The sequence below is a fragment of the Sinohyriopsis cumingii genome, chromosome 12 (assembly GCF_028554795.1).
Source record: "Sinohyriopsis cumingii isolate HCF-2022 chromosome 12, ASM2855479v2, whole genome shotgun sequence".
NCBI lineage: Eukaryota > Metazoa > Mollusca > Bivalvia > Unionida > Unionidae > Sinohyriopsis > Sinohyriopsis cumingii.
Window position 1 is genome coordinate 66183114 of NC_142972.1, and position 24927 is coordinate 66208040.

Below are 24927 nucleotides of genomic sequence, written 5' to 3' on the forward strand. Positions count from 1 at the left end.
CTGATATTATCAAACAGATCAGTCAGGGCCCGTCTCCGCGAGTCAGGGGTTAGTCTGTCAAGATCGAATCTCCCGGTGCCAATGGCAGATAATCTTTCAAACTCCTCCATATTATATTTAAGACAAATATTTAAATAGGAAATATTATATATATATATATATATATATATATATATATATATATATATATATATATATATATATATATATATATATATATATATATATATATATATATATATATAATGAATCATTGTAAGTGGCTTGGTACAAAATCGTCAAGTCCCTGTAATAAATCCTGCAGAGGTGAATTCTGTGGACAACATGCGCAGTCCGTACGACGTGGAAGTTTAGGGCCAATACCCTGCCTGCGATGTGGTGTTGGGGTCAGGGGTAAAACACAGTTATGTGCAAATTGCGGAGGAAAACGATACCGTGAACTCAAGCGATATTACAAAAAAAATAAAAAAAAATAAAAAAAAATAACGACGTTGCGCTGAAATGTGAGCGCGATTATATAACTAAGTTTTCAGACAAATTATAAATTAGACAAATACATTATTATATAAATGAGCCAAGAATTTGCCTCACATCCTATCATTGTGAATTACGAAGCGAATCGTGAGGGAATAGTCAGAAATTGCAGGTTAAAAAGACCAGTTGGCGCTGTTAATAATTTTGGTTATCTTAGACATAAGGTTGCTGGGGGTAAAAACTATTATAATCACAGGTTCGTGTTCGAGTGTTTCTTTGGAGAGATCAAAGACGATCTTGTGATCGATCACATCAATGGTGTCAAAACCGACAACAGTTTATCCAAGCTGAGGGTTGTGACGCAAAGCCAAAATTGCAGGGCTGGTAATACTGACCGTAGTAATAAGAGCGCCAAGGGAGTTGTATCCATAAACTTAGATACGAATGAAGAAATAATATTTCAATCAATGAACTCAGCTGGCAAGTATTTTGATATTTGTAGGGCTTCAGTACGAAGAGTCGCAGAAAAAATATATAAATCCGCCAACTCAAAAACATATAAACACAGGATTGTTTTTCATTATTTACTTCACTAAAATCCGAGGATTTTTAATGTAAAATGGGAGATAACTCCGTTAAGCATATCTCATGCAATTAGTTCCCTCTCTTTGTCAAGGTGATTGCGCAACACTCCTTGAGATTGTGCAATACCCGAGCAGTATAACAGTCCGCGTTTACGGGTATTTTTCAAATTCAGAATTTAAATTCAGCTTAGAATTTGTTAACGATATACACTACAGACGGGTAAGCAGTTCTTCGTATTACCTATACGATCTCCCCTTCGTCAAGGTGACTTTATCAAAAACTGTCAGCACGGGCGGGAGTATAATAAATAATATTTTTTTTCACAGATAAAATCCTTATTTTATTACATTTGTTCGGGTTTATGGTTCATCTGTATTTTTTCTGCGATTATATTTAAGAAAACAAGCACGAAAAACCGAGTGAGCTATTTTTGAACTTCCAAGTATCAGTCAACTTAAATACGATACGATCTTATTAGAAGACGGAGTCTTCGAGGTTCAACAGCAATCAATACCATCTCGTCATATCCGCTCATGGCGGATGGTTTTTGCATCATCCATGGGCTGATTTTGGGGGGATAGTATACTTGCTGTTGAGTGTAGAAAATGACTCCGTTAGGATAAGTCGTCTTACTGTAAATACTGTAAATACTATATGTCTGTACCGTCCTACTGTAAATAGTGTAAATACTATATGTCTGTACCGTCCTAGGATAAGTTATATATACTCGTTGAACCTTCTACTCACATGGGATTGTAAATAGTTTAAATACAATGATGTAAATATGCTTCTATATGTACTGTGCCGTCCACTGTAAATAGTGTAAATACAATGCTGTAAATATACTTCAGGGTCAAACGACCCACATTTTTTCTTTTAAATATATAATATTATATATATGAATTACGAAAATATCAATAATGTGATTGTTGCTATTAAAAAATTAGAAGAACGCGGATTTAATATATCACTAAATCCTGAAACAATTATGTCTGATTTTGAATCATTACATGAAGCTAAATGCACAAGGCGTTATATTCTTCCTACTCAGTATCGATTTATAAAGACCATCCAGACGAGTTTATATAAATCGTTGGCTACAGTAGAAGAAGCACAAATAAATGAATTTGTTTCATTGTCTCGTGCAATTGAAAAAATTAGGCTGGAATTAGCTCAAGAGTAAGAAATGAAAAAATAATAAATACGCGGGTAAGAAAGTTAAAAATTGTATGTCCGCTGACGAAGTCAAGGATGAAATCAAGGATGACGAAATCACCTTGATTTCATCAAGGAAGTAAATATCTTACCTTGATTTACTTAGAAGTCAAGTACCCAGAAATTAAATTGAAAGTAAAAAAAAAACGGTATATTTTTTTTTACTTCCTTGATTTCATCAAGGACGAAATCACCTTGACAAAGTCAAGGAGATAGTAGTTTCCTTAGTTGGTGGGGTTTAATGCAGGAGTGTGCATAATTGAGAATTTGATCTCTGTCGCATACAATTGAAATAATATGCTCTCGTCTGAGACTATCTAACTGTTGCTGTGTTAGTAAGAAGTCTTCGTCTCCGTATTCGTCAATAATGAATTTAACGTTAATTTCTTCTTGTGCAAATGCAGCCTTAACTGCTTGCTCGAGTGCTTGTTTGTCATATACAAAAACATTTATGTGGTGGTACATGTTCATAAATCTAATCTAAGATCAAAATACGCGTATATATTCGAGGATTTGATGTATACCACAATGCGCGATCACAACATGATCTTTTGTTAGTCGCTGTAGTTGTGCATCTGTCAGTATAAAATCATCATTACCGTATACATCAACAACTATTTTTTCCGGGGTAACTTTTCCGGTTTTGACAGCTTCATCAAGAAGTTCTTTATTATGTATGAAACATTTCACGCGGTGATACATTATATAATACTTGCTTTATTAATTGTGAAATCGTGAAAGTCTTTGATTTTCGGGATTTTTCAGTGAAAAATTAATATATTTTGTTTGCTTTTTACTAAATTCGTGTGATTTTTACTAGTAAACACCCTATCAAAATTGAGAAATCATCCGATTTCTGTGAATTTGTCATTGTTGCAGAAAATAAATTTTTCACTGAAAATCGAAGATTTTTAGGATTGAAAATCGTTTACGATTGAAAGTCCTTAGGACTTTACTAGCAGACTAATATGTAGAGTTTCATCCCGTAAATCAAGAAGATTCCCACGCTGGTCTGTCAGCGTGAAATTTATTCTGGTCAGCCACGGATTATGACATCGTAGATAGACCGGATTGATCGGCTCTTGCACAATCAGAAATCCAGGTGGTACATCTTTCGGAGTAAATGAATAAAGAATAAATCCTTGCTGGGTTTGATTTGTTACTGTCGTGTCCGTGCTGTAACTACCATCAATGACATCACACACAAGATTGACCGCGATCACTTCAGTTATGTTTACGATGCCCGGGGATACGTGCCGGCCTTGCCCTTCGGGGTTATTGTTATGTCTGAGGATAGTTGGCTCGGGTAGTGTTTGTCTGTGTTGTGTGAGTATGTCATCAAAGGATTCATTGATGAGGTCGGTGACGGATTTTCTTAACTCGGGCACGTTATATCCGGGAAATTTAAAATTCGGCAGCGTGGCTTCTGTTATCTTGTAATAATCGAGAAGTTCTTGCCTATCGAGATCAAGTTTATCAGAGTCAATTGTCACTTGAACGAGTCGCTGGTTTATGCATTCCATGTTGGTGGCAAGCTGATTTAATATCTCAATTTGTTTGATAATTTCACTGCGTGAACTTGTTATATCAAAAAGATGTTCTTGAAAGAGCTGCCGTAGCTGCGTTAGTTGTGTTTTATGTTCTTGATTAGTTTGTCTAAAATATGTAGTGATCATATCCGACTGGAATGTCATTGGATTACAATCGGGGCCTTATCAAATCGAAGAAATCGATGAGGAATTACAACGTCGAATAAAGAATTTTAAATTTCCCGGGTTTAACGTGCCCGAGTTAAGAAAATCCGTCACCGACCTCATCAATGAATCCTTTGACAAGGGGAAGTATGGCAACATTTCAAATGGAAACGCTCACTCAGCTGTATATTCATTGTGGGATGGGTTGCGAGCATGCCTTATCCGGTCCTACGTCCTCATTCTCCAATATCTTTCTCAGAGTTGACAGGTCAGATATACGTCCGTGATATGACTTACTGTCAGTGACATAATCAGACTTTTTAGGCGCTGGTGGTATTGGTGGTGTCGGTGGTGCAACTGTAGGTCATCTTAACACTGTTCTGATTGAGCTGTTGTATATATCCACGGGGTAGTCTCAGGTGTTTATTTCGATCGCGGACGACAGCGTTGGTTCATGAACAGTTATTTTAATCTTGGATTCTTTTCCTGTGATATTTTTTATTCGACGTTGTAATTCCTCATCGATTTCTTCGATTTGATAAGACCCCGTTTGTAATCCAATGACATTCCAGTCGGGTGTACCATCGGGTTTATTTTTATGTGCAAACACAAATGAATTATTTGCTGGTAATCCACCAAACGATTTTGATCTGATATTGGGCCAACTGTGATATACTCGTAATTGTGCTAACGCGTTCTCGCTTACTGGAATCGCAGTTGAAAAATTAATAATGAATTTTGGCTTAGTTGAGGTTACTGTTAAAAAGGTGTTCGCGCCCGGCTTATATTTGTGACTATCTGTTGAAGTAATTCCGTCGACATTGTTATCTATCTGCTGTCGTTTCAAATTGAAGTACTTTGTACGCTGAGTGTAGTCTTCATACATCGCTGCCATTTCGGCGAATTCGGAATCTGATATTGTTGTATCGTCAAGACTGGATGATATCAGCGACGACAATTTCGAGTAGGTGCTTGTGGCCGCGTTGTTTAACTTTTCATATTCGTACAATTTTGTTAGCGCACACGAGGTTATTTTTTTGCGATACTATTAGCAACTCCTGCAATTGTCGTTGATGTTGAAATTGTAATTGTGACCACAGCGGCAGCTGTGATTGCAGTTGTCACTGGTGTTAGCGCTGATAATAACACACCCGTGGATGCAACTAACGCCGACACCGAACACACTATTGTGTCTAACATGGTTACGCGCCGCTTGTATTTTTTTACCTTTGCTGTGTATTTGTTGATGATATTTTTTAACTCTGACTGCCATTCGCGTACCTGATCATATCTATATTGTTGCGCATCCGATGCCATTTTATTATTTTACGCAGTAACCAATTGAGACGTTTCAGCTACAAATTCCAAACACCACCAGTAAGATGTTGCGGTTAATTTCTTGTCGGCGGATTCCGGTATAAATGTTTCTTCGGTTCCGCTATTTAATATGATAGTTACAACCCCGGAATACTTGTCAGTGGAATGTCTCCAGGGATACGTTGTGAAGATTTCAAAATTTGTGGCACTGAACACAGAAAACCTGTACACGCCAGTGGCTGTTGCTGTATATTTGATAGTATTATTTTGTCGAGACCATGTTGCGAATCCAGATGATACCGTGTATACTATGTTGGTGATATGCCCAGGAGTAACTCCAGTGGGGATTTTAATTAAACTGGTTTTATTAACGATCTCAGGAATCCCCGCTACAATATCCTGCTGTGTTTGTTTGATCGTGTCAATGTTGGTCTTGATATCAGAAAGTTTCATGTCGATGACAGGAGGAGTTCCAAAGAATTTATCTGTGGTCTCATCGGTTTTTCTAAAGTTTCTACGGAGATTTGTAAACGCGTTTACATGAACATTATACTCGGCCCGCAACGTGGATAATTTATCGTCAATGGCGCTAGCGCTTGTGTCAACATATTGTTTGTTTGCGGCATCTTCCGGGGATGTTGGATCTTTCAACACGGTTATTTTGTTACCGTTGAGATTGAGATCACCTGTCATTGTATCACCGGTCTTTTGTACACGTTCCCCTGCAGCTTTCTGCGTATCATCTCGCAGCGCCGCAATTGATATCAGCGAATCTCTGATTTTTCCGCTGTCAGTGAACACCGGGATGTTAACCGGAGTAGCTCCAATAACCCTACGAATTATTTCATGCCATTTGATAACACTGTTTTTAGTTTTCCGTGTCGGTCCTGAAAAATAACAAACTCATCCGGGTCTATTCCGGTCAGACTTAAAAGGTTATCGATCTCATCTTTGGTTGCATATTTTGATAAATCCACGTCGGTGCGCTTCACTTTTCTGTTGAGAAGAGATCTTCCGTAAATATCAACCATTATCTGATAGGAAACTGTTTAAATCGACCCGTGGTATACTCGTGCACGACTTTGTGAGGCGGTTTGGTTGACGCTGATATCGCATCAAGAACATTTAATACTTGTTGACCACATATCGGAGGATCGGTCAGTGTTTGTGTTGGCAGCGTTGAGTACCAAACTTTCGTTGTTGTCTTTGACCCTGACTTTGTTGCGGGGGCGTCTTTTGTATATCGGAGAAATTCAACTGGCGGTGCTAACCCATGCGATTCAAAATAGATAATTCCACGTGGATCGATCGAGTAAGCAATCCAGTTAGTTCCTGGACCATCGCTGTTATCGAGATTAATAATTCCGGTTTCTGGATTATTCGGTTGTTGTGGTAATTGATCTCGCATAAAGACGCCTCTGAAATTTTTTATATTTAATTTTTTAACAGCATTGAGCAAATCAAAATTGGACATCGGTGTAAAAACACTTTGTGTTTTCAAAACCGTTTTGGGTACCATGATGGTGGAGTTCCTGGAGTCTTAGCCCGCGTCCCTTTTTTGTGTATCCTTTTCCTGTGGCTTTCTTTAGTGCCATTTCAGCAGCGGTTCCAACAGCTCCTAACGCGGCGGCTTTGGCAACAGCTGGGGCAGCAGCAGCTATCAACGCTGGTATCACGGCAAGAAGAGGAAAGATACCGCCTGTTTTAACCATATCTTTGATAGCTTTTGGAGCGAAATCAAGTTGAGTTCCAGTTTTCGCTTGCTTTGCTTTACTGAAATGATTAAGTTGTGTTTTCGTTAATGACAGTTTGTTTGAACCGCCATTAGCGATTTGATCATGTTTTAAAGTTATTTTTGTCCCACATGTGCTCGCGTGTTTCGATTGTAATTTTTTCCACCTGACCAGGAGTCAGAGTAACATTAACGTGACTGTATGACATTTTTATAATTAACGCGATTGATCTAATTGTCTACATGTTTTCCACTGGTGCATCAACGACTCTCATTCGGCCGCCAGCACCTTCAAGTAACATTGTTCTATCAGAAAGTATAACAGCGATTGCTCTGTAATTAGCTATAGCTCGTCTGTTCACGATAGCTCGAAAGTGCACATCAACGACAGACTGTCTAGTTAAATCAAGATGCTCTAACGAGAAGTAATAGATTGGATAATGAGATATAAAATCCAATTGTGATATTTGCAAACCAGTATCGATATTTAGATCACGCGCTAGATATTTCGCCAAGCGTTGATATGCACGTGCAACATGATTATTACCAAAATCCAACAGTATGTTCTCAGATGGTTCTTGATGTCCGTTTATTCTTAGAGAAACGTCAGTGATACCAAGCTGATCAAATATCATATGCGAACGTGTTTCACTACCCACTCGTGCAGCATCCTGAAGAGCAATGAAAATATGTCGCGGTGCAGAAACTCCCCTCTGTGATGCTATATGCCATGTAAATAAGCCGTTATTGTTTCTTTGAATACTATCTGTGGTTGTTGTAAGCCACGATAACAACAATTTACCATCTTGATCCATAAAAGAAAGCAGTCGCTGTTCTTCAGTAATTGCAGGAGTCATTACCGGCATCCACAGTGATAGTTTTGTTATTTCTACCTTACCAGGGTCACCTATAGGTCGCCATAAAACATCATTATCGTTATTTTTTCTAACAAGCACGACCGTATGTTTTGCTCCAAAAATTACATTTCTGACATCTCTGCAAAATCCAAAGATATGCAACAGCGGAATGGCACATGAAAAATTTGTACGGTTACCTTTCAACATTTGTCTACGTGCAGCGAAACCTAAATTAAATTCTGCATTAGAACCATGAACCACCGGCCACACATCAGCGTCATTGTCGTTGGCAAAGTTTCTTGGTCGTCTAATATTGTACTGATCACTGTTAGGATGATCAGAAGTGTCCTTGGCAAACATCATTGATGGACCAGCTGATCTTGTATAATCATCAGAATATCTCGCTAGACCAATTATTGTTGTAGCAACATCGACGTCCTTCTGAATCGATTCGATATTTTTTCCATCAATCATGTAGATAGCACTATCAAACAAGGCCATAATTCCGTTATTGACAAGACCGATTTTAACCGCATCCCCGTATTCTGTGTTATCTGTTTTTATAATTTCACCTTCTACTTCAATAAACGCTTCAGCGGGCAAGAAATATCTACTTGTATCTTGAACCTGAAGTTCAGTTCGTCCTCGTTTATTTGGTTCTCGTGCGTCATAAGAATAATACTGAAAATCACGCACTGATTCATTTTTAAGGACCGGTTCGTCCATGTCGAATGCTGGGTCGAATTCCCGTTTAAACATTTTATTATAGAAGTTATCGTCTAAAACGAAGACCACTTCCCGCCTCCAAACTTGTGTTTATTTGTTCAGGATTTATCAGCGCTGCTAGTTTTTGATTTGCGGCTTCATTTATTACTTTACTAACATTTGCGGGCATGTTTGCGGTGGCTGGTAATTTTACTGGTGGAGGTTTTTTGCGTATTAATCGTGCTAGTCTGTCCTTGATTGCCAAGAATGCTTTACCGGCAGCGCTACCAACAGCACCAGTAGCTTTATCTTTAATAATTGATTATTGTTTTGCGATTGGTATTGCTTTAGGAGCCATCCTTGCGAATAAACCCCGAACAACATCAACGAGTCCGTTTCCATAAGTCATCCTGTATACTGGTACTCGTGAGTTTACAACCCTGACCATAACTGGTCTGCGATGAGAATTGTGTACAATCATTTTATTTAATTAGTCACTTATCTAACTAATCGCTGTCCGCGAGGTCATCAATAAGTTCTCGGTATATACTAGCATCCATAATGCCGCCGCGAAATAATCACTGACAGATAGCAGCCGCTTCATTAATTATTTCTGGCGGGTTGTTTCCGGCACGTCTTCCTCCGATGAGAACTTCTAACCGCTATACATCATTGATGATATTGTTATGGCAGGGAATAAAATCACCTCCCAAACCTTTGCCGGATGTTTTTTTTATGCTAGTTGTTTGTGTTGCTATTGGAGGTGTTTTTAATGGCGTTAAACTTTCAGGAGGATCAATAAGCCCAAGCGATACAAGAGCATCGTCCTGTTCTTGTTGTCGTTGTTGTTGAGTAGACCTCTCAAAATACTTGTTCATATCTTCAATAAAATTGGCCCATCTAGGATCTCCTTGTTTAACCTGATTAGCATCATAATACCCACGAAATATAGCTTTATACCATTCATCACGACCCATTTTCTTTACATACTCGGGTTTTAAAAATTTATCTCGCTTATCAAAAAGTACATAAGCCACTGGACCTAACTGATCTTCTGGTATTATTTTTCTTAAACCATCAATAGCACCCAGTTCAAATTTATCAACCAAATCAACCTTAACCTTAGCTGAAGCCGTTTCTGGAGTTGTTTCTGGTATTGTTTCTGGAGCATCTTCAAAAACTTCTTCTTTGCGCGGTATTGCCGCAGCTATATTAGTTGGAAGACCTCGTAGAATCTTTTTTGTTTGTTTGGCTCGCTTAGCAACTTTTTTAGTCCGCTCAGCGGTTTGTTTTAGCACCGGAAGAATACCCTTTCTTCGTTCCTTTTCCTCCTCAATATCATCCTTAGGATCTCCCAGCAAAGCTCTTTCAGTGACCGCCGCAGCTTTTTCAGTAGCTGTTGTAACGGGTTTAAATAATTGTTCTCCACCTTTCGCAAATTCAACTTGTGCTTGTTGCCGCGCTTGTAATTTTTGTCTTACAGAATCTCTCACAGGAAGAAATTTTTTTATTGCTTCAAGTCACTCTCGATCTAGTCTAGCGGTATGTGCTTCTCCAATATTTGCCATTATTGTTAACTTAAATTTTTAATTCACAGCAGCAGAGAGGGCGACGACACTCACACAATTTCCCGGGAAAACAATTGACGACACCCAGGAATCAATGACAATTTTTCAGATGAGCTGCAGAGAGGGCGAACAGTACCGAGATGTTTTCGCAATAGACCCTTGTATTAGCATCTATGTTGGACAGATAGATGGTTTCATGAGATAACCCTTTGTATCAGCAGAGAGATCCTATTTTGTCATGTTTGCTGACTGGAAGGTTTATTTTGTGAAAAGACATACTCTGTCTAACATATTCTCGATAGAAGGGTCTTTTACTAAAAATAGTTTGTGGGATTCGCCCTCTCTGCTGCTGCAGTATATCCATCTGACAAAACGAGTTCATATCATCCCATACAAATGCAGTAACCTTTTTATTATATTTTCATTTTTGTTTAACTACATAAGGCTTAATAATAAAATGCATTACAAGAAACAGTGTTTTGATTTATGCTTTATTCTAAAATAAATGCACAACCGTAGATTCTTCAATACACAATAACAGTAACCCTGCGCACATAGCTCAGCCCACTGACCGTTTAACTTCATAGCATACCGTGCGCTCAGTTACTCATTTGAAAAATAAATCCGATTTTGCTCTATCTGAAATTTAAATTTAAAGTCTTATTATGAATGACTGCGCCATTGAACAAAGTTCCCACTGGTCAGGAATGGAAGAATTGAGTTGTTCTCTCAATCCAGCTAAATTCTGATTATCTCATTTTTGGTGTTTTCCGCACGATGTACAGGTGACTTGAGGGACTGGTGTTGACAACAAGCTGCATAACAGTTTCTGTTCTGCCATATATAATTTGGAATCGTAAGCTGGAAAAATATGAAAGTTTTTAAATCTAAATTCTCAATAAGATGCTGGATTCAACATTGTTTTTTTAGAGAACAACAAATTCTTTTCGTTTTGGAGTACATTACAGTCGACTTTGTAATGTGATTTCGATTTCAAAAATGTAGTCTGGATTATAGGCCTACAGATTACGGTACATTTCCGCGATGTGGATCAGTATTTGGAAAACAACTTAATACTTATTACCAGAAAGAGCCCACAAATTACATTTTGAGGAGACTAAAGATGCAAAAAGGCAAGTAGATTTATTATCATTATTATTACCAGTTATAGATGACATATTTTTATGCCCAGTCACTTGCATGATCTTTGTTGGAGGGACACCAGCTTTCGACAGAGTTATTACAGTAGTCTTCCTTACTGAATGGTTGGTAAGTCTCCCCTGAATTTCTGCCCTTTCTGCGGCTCGTTTCATCAGAGTTCCCAGTTGATTAACCCCCACTGGTCTCGGATAATACCTGCAATTTTTAATATTTTGTCCAGTAAAATATATTTTTTATATCTTTTAAATGCACACGTTCATAAAAATCTGTTTTCTTATATTTCGCAAGGTTGGTTGATGCATTTCATTGTGTATATTGTTTGGTATTCGCAGAGTACAAAATGTATTCCATATTTTCCCCATATTTTTTGTTTACTTTGATATAATTTTATTTTCATTTATTCTTTTTATTGTCGGACATTATTTTTACGAATATTTGTTTCTTGATTTATATTTTTATTTTAAATAAGGACATTAATTGAATCATTAGAAATATAATTACCATATGTGGGAACTTTCTGTCAGTTTCTGCATTGGAATTGGTGTCAAATAAAAGGGGCTTTCGGCATCCATCATTTCCAAGGGCCTTCGTTTCAAATATTGCAGGTAAAGATGAACTGGGTCTCGCTCTGGTTTTGTTCCAGTTGAAAAAATGCGAGGTATTGTTAATCTGTAGTCTTCCTTCCCAGTACCGTCAAAAGTTTTGCTAACCCTCTCAGCATATTGAAATTTTTTTGCACCGGTTGAATCGGTGAAAACTGATACATCTCAAAACTTTAATTTTCTGTGTTCGTCTCGGCCTCCTAATCCAAACATTATTCCAAAAACGTAGACCAGGGAAAATTACAAAGCAGCTGTCGTGTGAGAGCCCATTTCACCGGCTGAAAATAAAGCTTCTTCGTCATTTTTGGCTTATCGGCTCTGATGCTCTTGCTTTTCTTCCAAAATCAGCGGGTTCAGTATGGGGTAATACTGCACGATTCTGACAATGTAAAGTTAACGGGGGAAAATGAGCATAAAATAAAATGGTTACTGCATTTGTATGGGAAAATATGAACTCGTTTTGTCGGATGGATATACTGCACTCCCAAGTGCGTGCAGTATTCCATCCAAAAAAACCTCGTTCATATTTTCCCATACAAATGCAGTAACCTATATTATATGCTCATTTTCTTATTCTGCCTAAGGCTTAATTATATAAACAAAATACAGTACAATAAACAACGTAAATGAATGTATGCCGTATTACAAACTAAATACAGAAGCGCAGATTCGTCATTACACAACAACAACATTATTACTGCTCACATTACTCCGCCCAGATAAATTTGAACTTGTCGCGCGCTAAACTCCGCCCAAATAAATTTGAACTTGTCGCGCGCTAGACATAAGTTTCGAAAGAAAATGGCGTTTTTAGCTACTTAATATTGAAATTTGTAGTCATACTGTGTATGACTGCGCATTGCAACATGTTTTCCATTTGATCTGGAATGAATAGATTTTGGTATTTTTGTCGATTCTACGAAATTTCGTGATTATGGACTGGATTCATCTGTGCAAATTGTACATGAAATACATCGGATTGAAGCAGCGCGGGACAGGCGTGTTTACATCTGCAAGTGTGTTTGTTCTGACATTGTCTATTTGAAATCATAATGTGGAAAAAATACGAAGTGTTTCAATTGCAATTATCAGAAAGACATTATTGAATTTAATGTGTTTTTTGCATTTTGAGTGCAATAAGGAGGATGTAATTGCACTTGGAATATACTTATACAACTTCGAAATGCGTAATCAAGCTTGAGAACTCATGACATGGCTCATGCAATTCGGATTTGCAGAACTAAGAAAGTACATTTTGAGGAAATTCATAATGTAAAACTGTAAGTATATTTTTTTGCCATTCTTATTACGAGCTAAAGGAGATAGTTTATGCCTTTATAACTGGCATGTTATTTGTAGGTACCCCAAGCAGTTTTATGAAATCTGGCGTCTATCGCCAGTATCCGAAACATTGTATCAAAAAGGTTAACGCGGAATGTTTCAAAACAGCTGGTATGTGGCAGTCCATAAAACATCTGCTTTAGTTCATTCAGAAACAAATTTAATCAACCAAAACGTAAAGTGTATGCTATACGAGAGTACATGATTTGTTTACAAAGTAGTTCCTAATACACTATTGGGCACACGTGTCCTGCGGGTTGGTGCAATATGAAGGTGTGCAATATCGTAAAATATTGAACGATTCTGATAGTTTAAAGTTAACAGAGAAAAAATGATTGTTTTTCAACCCATATTAAATGTGAAACTATAATATATCAATAACTTGCTGTTTTCATCTATTTCTTTATTTACAAGTAGTTCTACTGATTGATTGCGCTATATTTTCCATGCAATCTAACAACGGATTTTTTTTATGAATCGTTCAGATATATTTCGAAGTTGGTATACAAATCGTAACTTGGAAGTTTGCAGAAGACGTTTAATACTGTCAAAACGTTTTAAATTAATGCATAAAGTAAATAATGTCCGTATTGAAATATATAGGGAGATGAAACTTAACAAGTATTTACCTCCAAATAACTTGCCTGGGTGATTGTTGCAGCGTTCTGGAATTGAATTAAAAGACAATAATTTTGGCACAGTGTCACCACAGTAAGCACTGAAGTACATGGGTCATAGAAACCTCATTAACTTTCACCGAACACGGACCACCATCATCTCTTATCAGAGAGAAATTTTATATATTTTCAAAATCCAAATAAACATGGGTAAAATGCTTACTCGAAGCTACTCTTTGGATCTGCAGTCAATTCTCAATAACGATTTAAACTTTGATGACTTAACCGTAATCACTGCAACAACTGTTGTCAGCCTGCTATATATAAACACGTATGGGGAAATAACTTGTCTACAAAAGCATTCTGAACAGAAAACAACTATTTCTAGCCAAACGTTGGCGACGAGCATGTGCTTATGACGCCATATTTAAATCTGTTATAAACATATATTCCAACTATAAGTGTTTCAAATGCAGATCACATTTTTGCTATGGTATTTTCGGATCAACCACTTGTTTGGAAACATTACAAATTTGGTCAAAAAGAGGTCTTTTGCGTCTTTGCGGTTTTTAGTATGACCGCTATTAATAGAACAATTATAAATTATTCGAATACAATCGCATCAATCAAATATTATGCTACTTTTTATTTTTCAAACACATTCCAATCAAAGAGATTCGTTTTGATACGTATTGTGGTAAAATATGTGTATTTTGGTTTTCGTGTTTATTTCAGTGTTTCTAGTAAACCTATCACAACTATACAATTGGACTTCAGTACTTCATTAAATTTGTATATTATTTGATTACAAATCAATTTTTCTTCAAGGAAATAGGTTGCAATGACTGTTATTCAAGGAGCATTCTCGGATTTGTGAAGCTAGACTTGTACTTTGGGAAGTACGTAGTGGAAAGTAAAAATATTTAGATTTGAATGAATTCACTGTGTGTGTGTGTGTGTGTGTGTGTGTAACAAATGCTTAACAAACCGTACTAAGGAAAACAGCCCAGTAAATTGCTATCCAATAATGTTTTTGAACTCTTTTTGTGTGTCTTGACATGTCTTTATTATCATGGCGGATAATGCTCTATTTGACCCAACTTCAATTTGTTTCAGATGTCGATGCAATTTACTGCATCATTATCAAATGAAATAATAATATATTACAAACAATGATATGAAGATTCAATTTTTGTTGTCAAAAGACACTTTTGTAATATTTACAATAATTTATTACAACGGTGAGTGGCAAGAAATATTGAAAAAAATGAACAGCATATGGACAATATTATTTCTATTTACATACATTTGGATTCAACCTTCAGTATCTTCCTTTATTGTCAGATTAAAATGCATATGTGCCGTCTTTGCCCTGTCTTTACGCGTCTTTGCCAGTCTTTATGCAACTTTGCCTGTATTTTCCCGTTTTTGTGCGTCGTTGCGATGTTTAGTAGGAAGCAAAAGGATCTCGACTGAGTGGGGATGATAATATAGTCCCCGCAGTAGCTTTGCCTGCGTCAAGCTAACTGGTTACCTCTATAGCGTTGTCACGGAATTGTATAAATCATTTTATTTATTAAATACATGTACACAGGTTTCGTTTTTTGTGTACAACGATACACGATGATATATATATATATATATATATATATATATATATATATATATATATATATATATATATATATATATTGTACAAAAATTTCGAAATAGTGAGTTCGGCTCACCCTATGCCGCACGTGCGAAGTGCTTTCGATGGGATGAAACGAATATTTCCAGCTCACATATGATGTATTGCGGCATCGTCTGTATATAAATACCTCACCGTATGTAAAAATCTTTACATTACGGAACGTCTTGTCAGTGAGCGGTCTACTTTAAGGACTTGCACATATTCAGCTGTAGAGGCATGTGAGCTAATTTCTTGTGTATAAGTTATAACTGTTGTACTACCACGTTTATTTTTGTATATTTTCTATGTAGCTTCGGTTTACGTAGTATCAGGCAAATATTTTATATTGTTGTTTGTGACTGAGCAAGAGATTTATATTAGCAAGTTATATTTTTAAGAAACGCTTAGTACCTAGGGATTCTTGTCGGGCACAGTTAGGTTCACTTCTGAACCTGTGTATTGTTTTGTAATTTTTGTACCGTTAATGTAATCTGTGTATCTTACCTTATATAACGTCATTACGTTTTATCATATATGCCCGCGTCATGCATATTAAACGGTGTTAGATGTATTTTCAGCTGACCACAATAAGCTTAATGAACTTTCTTCGACACATTAGGCACGTACAATCATATCCTGTGGTCTGTTGTTTTCTCATTTTAGTAGTGGGTCCCGATGTTATGACTGTGCTTTACACAAGACAGTGGCTGGATCCATTAGACACGTTTTGATATTCCACAGAGACAATATGTCTGCCATCAACTGACCGCGAAGAACCTCAGCGAGTTTTAGTTTTATTTAGTGCCATCAAAGTTATTATAAACCTCGCTATCAATTAAATCCATTTTATTTGTCACATCTGAATTAAAGTTTCTTCATGTGTTTGGCTGAGGAATAACTTCATACATAGGTTTACTTGGTTTCCCTTTTCGACGTCTTGTCTTGCATACTCGTCGCAGTTGATATCAGTTTGGTATTTTTTAATTTCCTAATCTGTTTCGCCATATAATTAAATCTGCTTTTGTTTGCTGCTAATCAGCTGCCCATGTCTCTTCAGGTAGTCCTTCAGCTCGACCATTTGAAACTTGTTCAATTTATTTTAGCCAAGCTGACTGATATACTTTCATAACTTAGGAATATATTCGTTAATTACTGTTAGTTCCTGGAAATTATCAAATGCATGATATAAACAGTGGGTTGAAGTTTTCATCTTTTGTATAAATCATGTATAAGTTTCATATATACAGGAATGAAATGATCATCATATTTTGCGTAGTTTTGAAGCAATTTTATTATCATGTGCATCTGCGTTATTAAGAATATCGAAACAGTGTATGACAACATTTGTCCATGATTTTATACTGTTGTGATCATTTATAAACATATTGCACATCTACTTTTTGTTCATGATTTTCGATTATACATAAGTTAATGCAAGTTATTAATAGCATATTCACTTGAATTTTAGTTCTGATTCTAGCGATGATAATGAACCTGTCTACAGTTTGGGATAAGTTTCTATTGTTTGATTGAGTACTGCGGCATAAGTCATGTGGGGTTGTACTGAGACAAGTCTTGTTGTTGTTGTTGTGGGGTTTAACGCCATTTTTCAGACACATCAGTACTACACTGGCTATAGCATACGTCATCGCCTTCCATTTTGGATTTCGTCGGGACTCGGACTTAAATTGATTAGAACATTTTATTACTAGGACTTCTAATTTTAATTCTTGGATTATTCTTGGATTATTTTTGGATTTGATTCTTAAAACCGTAAGTTCTTCATTTTCATTTTTACCTTGTTTTTCTAGGGAAATAAATTATTTGTTAACTTTTACAAAGTTGTTTGTCTTTACTTTATTCTCGTTACTGTTTATGAGAGCCTAAATACGTAACAAAGAAAATTGAGGGCTTATCCGAGATATTTGAATATTGGTTAAAATATTTCAGAAAACTTTGTTTGTTGAAATTTGAATTCCCCTAGTTTTTTAAATTATTTAAATCCCAAGTATTATTTTACAATCTTGAGACTCGTTCGATTTGATCTAATTGCACAGGTGCTTACACATTATTGACATTTTTGTATTGTCCATTAAAATAACTGGACTAAATTTGATTAAGTACGGGCTGGCTTTTCAGGGCTACGTGCCTTTGCGCCTGCTGCCGGCTACCTTTCCTTCCTTGCCTCTCCCTGACCTTCTGTACCAAGACGGAGATGTAATACCATTTCCACCCGTCAAATCCAGGTGTCGCGATGTGACGTCATAGTAGCGACCAATTGCAACGGGCATCACATACTGCTTTGGAGGACACCTGGGCCAGTCGATAGCAGACTTAAATTCATTTATCTTTAACGTGAGTGTGTGCATGGTCTATTCCCACTCATGAAAGCCCTTCATTCAGGTCGTTGGGGACTTTAATTAGTTCCACGACATGATAGTTAAATTTAACAGTGTTCTCTAGCATATAAACTCCTGGGGGATGTGGCACTAATTCCTTCCCCCAGGATTAATTAAATTGCCTGCCGTGCAGGCAATAACTTGTGGTACATGTACATTCGTACGAAAACCGCTTTAAACCAACTAGTCAGTTAGTCAGTCATTCGCGTCATTCAGCACTGAATAAAAAATGGCGACAAACCATATGGAGAAAAAGCTAAAGCTGCAGAAGGTAATGGATACCCTAGGCATGGCAAAGAGATGCTGCTCAGATTGGAGGATGGGGCTTATAGCCCCACCGTCTAAAGATTGAGATAAATAATTTGAAGAAAGGGAAAGAAATATTGAAAGTCCTAACCAAACAGGAAATTGAGGACCCGGAAAGCCTACCACTGAGCCACTGCGGCTCTTAAAATCCTGTCCGTACACACCCATTTACACAATATCATACCAACCTACAAAAATAAATGTTCATAAAATCCATATTAGGTATTATTCAATTTTATTTTCTAAAACATCATTCCTTCTTAACAGAATTGCAATACTAATTTGGCAAATAAACATGAAAAGTACCATATTTTAAAACACAAAACGTGGATATTGGTCTGAAGAATTTATATATTCTATATTACTAATGCACATATTTGTAACAATTAATAAACGAGTGACAGAGAAAGATAAATTGGATCAGTGCTAGGATACCCATTTTACAGAAATTCTTTTTTGCTTTTCTACTTGTATAATTCTCTCAGATTTAAACTGCAGATAAGTCGAAGAAAAAATGAAGTAAGACTTTTGATTTCAGTGCTAATGCAACATCTCATGCTTGTCCGGAGAGCAGGGCCGGAGCCAGACTATCTGGCGCCCTGGGCAAGGTTAGATTCTGGCCCCCCCCCCGGAAAATATCAATTTCAAAATTTAAAAACAACAAAAAAAAATTTAAAATTGTTTTCAACATTTGAGCACAGACCAAGGGTAATTTTTTTAAAATAAGGAGGTACCCCCCTCAATTTAGTTTCCGCGGCAAACTGAAGGTTTTGTATACGCGTGATTCCACGGAAAAACTCGTGGCCTATAAAAACACGCGAACTTAATTACGTCCTGAAAGTTTCGTATACGCGCGATTTTCATTCACTCATTTTGCTTGTTCCGGTCAGCCTGGTGTTTCGGTCAGACTGAATCTACCCCATTATTTGTCCCTGTATGAAATAAACCAGGATAAAGACGACCCTCAATAAAACTGAAATTTATTTATTTATTTTTCAAAACTGTTGTTGATTTGGAGAAATGCGCCCCCCTGAAATCAGCGCCCTAGGCGGCTGCCTAGTTTGCCTATATGGTAGCGCCGGCCCTGCCGGAGAGGGCATTTAAATAGCGCTTCCATGGTTACGCACTGGTGTAGTATCTCTTATGTACAGTAAGGTCTCACTGGATAGTTTCGTATTTTGACACCCCCCTAATTTTTAAGGTAGAAGGCATGAGCCTAATTATCACTATCCTAGTATTTATAAATTCACACAGAAGCTAAATCTGCAATGTGGTTTAGATTTAGTTTGAGTTAGGCTTGAAAATGGGTTGGCTTGTTGGTGACTGCCTGTCACATTATGACGAGCATTGGAGATCAAATGCGTAACTTGGGCTGCAAATGAGCAGCCGACTTGGCTTACGTATTTACATGTGTCTGCTACAGAGGTAAATATCTAAAAATCTAGATGGTTGAGGGGTGATGAAAAGTATGCTAATTTGTTATAGTACTAGTGAACTTTATTCATGTATAAGGCATATACTGATTCTTTTAGCTGCCTTATCACAGTAAAATATTAAAAATAGCTATTTTCTGTCAAAAATGAAAGTAAAGAAGAGGGGTTGGTGGTAGTGTTGGTTCAGTATAAAAGCCACCAGTTGCATAAGGAATTAACCTTAATACCTCAGTCAGAATCTTAGAAGCATACTTTTAACAAAAATCTTTAGTTAGTTTTTATTTGTATTTTTAATGTAATATTATTATCATTTTTCTGCAATAGGTCATTGTTGGATGAAAATATGCCCCAAAAAAACTGTCCAGTGAGACCACAGTGACCAAAAGGTGAAACAGAGGACAAGTTAGTTGTTGTTGTCGTAGGGTTTAACGCCATTTTTCAGCACACGATATGCTATATATGGCGGCCAGTATTAATGGTGGAGGAAGAACCCGGGAAATCCTCGGAAAAATCCACCGACCCTCGAGAAGCTAGTGGCAAGCTTTCTCATATACCTACACTGGCCGAATGCGAGACTTGAACCTACGCAGACAGAGGTGAGATGGCAGTGATCCGTAACGGAGAGCGCTTTAGACCACTCGGTCACTCCGGGACCCGGTCAAGTTAGTAGGCTTATCTGAAGTTATTGTGTCTTGTAGTGCAGTATAAATGAAATAAGTATTAAATTAACACACGAAACATGGGGCAGGGCAAAAAAGAAGTTATCTCTGCTGTAAGCACTGTTGTTTTTATGAAAGATTAAAATTACATGTCCAGTTATTTGAATAATAGTGGAGGAACTTATACAAATGCTTATTTCAAACGAAAGTTATGAAACTAGCTGAATTAAAATATATTCGCAAGAGATTAAAACTATTCAGATTGCATTATATCTTCTATGAATATCTCTAATGACCTTGTGAATGTTAAAAGGACTATGGTAAATTAAAAAAAAAATGGTGCTTCACGTTGAACCTCAAAGATATTATGAAAAGAAGTTCATTGCAGAGAACATATGACGGTTGCCTCTGACTTCCAAAAATTTGCTCTTTCCTCCACCCATGCTCATTAGCACAATAAAATCTATTCCAATGTATCAAAACGGTTGAAACTTTAAAGACATCCTGTTTCACGTGAAGGAATAGAAACGTATTCATGTACGCCTAATCCCAGTAACAATGTATACAAGTTTTGCTATAGTCTAAAGCTGGGACCTTTTTCTAACAGCTTCGACTTCGACTAACATACTAATTCATCAACATTGGGTGACAACGACCTTAATCTGAAAAAAAAAATGACCAATGTTTAACAATAGGATACTGACATTTTCAGAACACCTTCTTTATTATTATTATTATTATTATTATTATTGTTTCAACTAGTAAATTAACCTTTTCGCGAGACGCCACATCGATGAGTTGTCTTTCTTAGACCCAAGTATTGTTATATAATCTGCATATGGTTTCACACACACACACACACACACACACACACACACACATATATATATATATATATATATATATATATATATATATATATATATATATATATATATATATATATATATATATATATATATATAATATGAAAAAGAGAGAGGAATATAAATAGCGCGTCTTTTCATTTTGTGCCGCCCGTGTGAGGGTGAAGGATGAAAGAAGCGGAGAGAACATCACAATGAGAGTGAAATAAAGATAACAGTAAATGGATATTTTATCATTGTGTTTCTGAGGTATCAAATACCTTTTGAAAATAATCGCGAAGTTATGTTTATCGAAATCATAAGTTCATATTGTAATATTGCAGAGAGTGTTTAATAATAATTGATCGTAAAACTACATGAATGTCTCAGAGCCCGTATTGCAAGGTCAACTGAATTAATGAAGGTGTAAACTAAAGAGCGTGGTCTAAATTTAAAATTTATTTTACCAAGTATTTTAGTGTTACGAACCCCGTTTGGCTAAATTACTTCACAAATTCTATTTATGTGAAGGTAAGAGCTAGGGTTGATTAAACATACGCCATGCAAACAGACTTCCCCGCACAGCGTTTGTAGTTCAGCCCCGTATGGGAAATACCTCCTTCTATTGCTAACGTAGACAAACAAGTGTAAAATGTGTTTTCTTCGTCGCTTCGTAGAGCACACGTTAGTCCGATCTTCCTATCTTTTTCTTCACAGACATCGATTAATCTTTGAAAAGAAGACAAGAGGGGTTCAAGTATTTCAGAAACGAATGCATTCACGATGAAAATAGATTTTGGGGCGAGTACAACATCATATTAACGTCTGAAAAATCCACAGAAAAAGACTGAAAAACCCCATCTGATTTATTTAGACAACCAATAGAGCGTAGCTTGTCTAAGTTAATGTCCGACAGTGTAAGCATGCGTGGGATTTGATTGGCTAATATCAGATATGAATCAAAGCCTGCGGTGAGGTAAATTAATTTATCCTCGATAGTGTCGGGATACATTTTACTGATCGTGTCGAGTCTACTTATTGCCTCTGCAAGCTGTTCTGAATAGACACGTATTCGTGAATGTACTCGCATTGAATTTAATTTACTATCGATATCGACCCAACAATAATTCCGATTGGTGCACCTACGATGCTTGTTGCTACCGTGAGTTATGTCACACTAAGACCAACAGTTGTTGTTGTTTCGGCATGCCCACAAACACACGCATTTCAATTTCATGATCAGCACGTTTCGCTTGGTGATTTCATATCGCAGCTTTTGCTTCGCTACGATTATCTTTTCACGTCGCTTACATTTAGGGTCATCATAGTTCTTCTATTAAAAACACTATTGCTTAGTACAACTGCACCATTGCCAGGCCCAGTCCGGACTCATTGCATCCAAGTGTAATACGCACACGTACTTCTAGCCAATTATCCTTTTTATAAACTCTTATAACTGTCATACAGTCATAAAAAATCTCTCTCTCTGTGACGAATATATGTCTCAGGCGATCGTGCTTTCTGGGATTTAGGATCCGTTTCATTAAGAACACACCGATTACAATTGTGCGTTCTTGGGGTTTAGCACCCTTTTCATTTGAAAACATTCTCATAACTCCTGTACCATTTACCACTAGCGAAAGTCTTTGTCAAATAACTATTTTGAGGACAGGTGGGTACTTGTTGAATAACAGTCGAGGTCTTTCTCTTCTTAGATGAGTAAATGTTGTTGGAAGATATTCATTGGAAAAGTAACCGGCTTTAATACAACGATGAATTCCATTTCGTCGGTATACAAACAAAACACAGAGTGTTCTTGCACATTGTTATGCCGCCAATGATTGATTGTTTTCATGTGCACTTGTGATAATTCAATGTTAATTGGTCCTGAGTTGGTAGTGTATATCCAACTGTCAATTTCTGTTTGGCTTTTAACAAGATTATATTTCAATGTACACGAGTGACTGTTAAACACCAATCTGATACAGATATTCTTTGACAAGTGGAACGAAATCACCAGCAATATTAGCATCATCTGTCAATTTGTCTAACTTTTTCATTAGAACTGAATAGAAGTCAATAGTTTAGTAAGTTTGCCTCATCCGATTTTTACTCTCTTTCTTTGATTAGTATTCCTGCAATTGCACCACGTGAAGTTACTACACGTGGTGGTGGCACATTTGTCATTTATTACTGTAGCATTTGTATCATCAACATCCTCTTTGATAGACGCAACCAACACACCAGAGTCTTCAATTCCACCGTTTTCAGTGATGATCTGGGCAAGCTTTATCTGCGACAGCGCCTCTGAGCATTACCCAAATTCAGATTAGATGTTTACAATTTACTAGTTTGATCTTGGAAAATCACATGCATATCTGGATCAATGGCAGCAACAACAAGACTAGTAAACTCTGTCCGTAAATGTTAATAGACATTATGTATAATATCAAATGTACTTTAATCTGAATCCATAACTGACTTCGTCATTGGTAGTGAGAAACCTTTGCTTTCCGCCAGTGAATGCAACGCTTCAACAAAAAGACGACCACATATTGGACCGTCCAAGCTAATTTGTAATGCAAAGTCGAATAAAACAGTGATTGTGGTCCGCATAGGGCGCTAGTATCTTTCGTTAAATAAATGACAACTTCAACTGGTGCTGCAAGTCCATACGAGTTGAAATACATAAGATGTCGATATTTCACCATGTATGCGACTCAGTGAATGCCAGGTCTTGTTGTCGAATCCGGGTTGACAATACACGTTTCATGTGTACGTGGCACCATCGATGTTAGTCATTTCGGAAACCTTTGACTTTACCATCGCGAGTGAATCAAGATTGGTTAATGGACGGGTTAGAGGCATGATCTCCTGTGCGTTGTACCGGGTAATCAAACACATCTTCCGATGATACTCAGTGACTTGTTCCTGGTAACCAATGGCCTTTTCCATTTGTTACTCATACACGACCCCCAATTGTCGTGTTTCAGCTCCAATCCTGATGCTGTTTCGGCAGATCCTAACGCGGCCGCTTTTGCAACCGCGGAATCCGCTGCTGCTAAAAACGTTGGAATAGCTGCAAGATATAGAAATGTTCCACCGGTATTTTGTTGTATGTCTCCTCTGATTGGGATAATTTTAGCACCACTAAGATGTTATTGCATTTGGCTGTATTAAGCTGATTAAGCTGTGTCTGGGTCAACCACACAGGGAAATTTCAAGTTAATTTTGTTGGAAAAGGTTTCAGTGTGATTCCACAATTAATATTGATTCCGCTTTTTAATTTTCCCCAACCGACACTCACTAAAGTCTACACTCATTACGTGATAGGACATTGTTATTTAAAGGTGTAGGAAGTTCAATTGTAAATTTTCCACCGGTGCATATAGAACCCTCTTTTGTCCACCCGCATTCGCCAAAAACAAAAGTTTGTCAGAAACATCACATCGATAACCACCACCAGCCGCATCGATACGTGCACGAAAATACATGTCAACAATGGATGGATTGTCTTAACAAATCTAGATGTTCCATTGAAAAGCATTAAATCTGGTACAATGTCATGAAGTGAAGTTGAGAAACTTGTAAACCAGTGTCGATGTTTTGATCCCAGCCTGAATACGACCACATATTGTAATATGCACGTGCGGTTTGATTGTTTGTATAGCTAAGGAAAATTTCTTCACAAGGTTAATGATGGCATTTTAACCGCAAAGAAGCCTCGGTCACTTCTAAGTTGTCA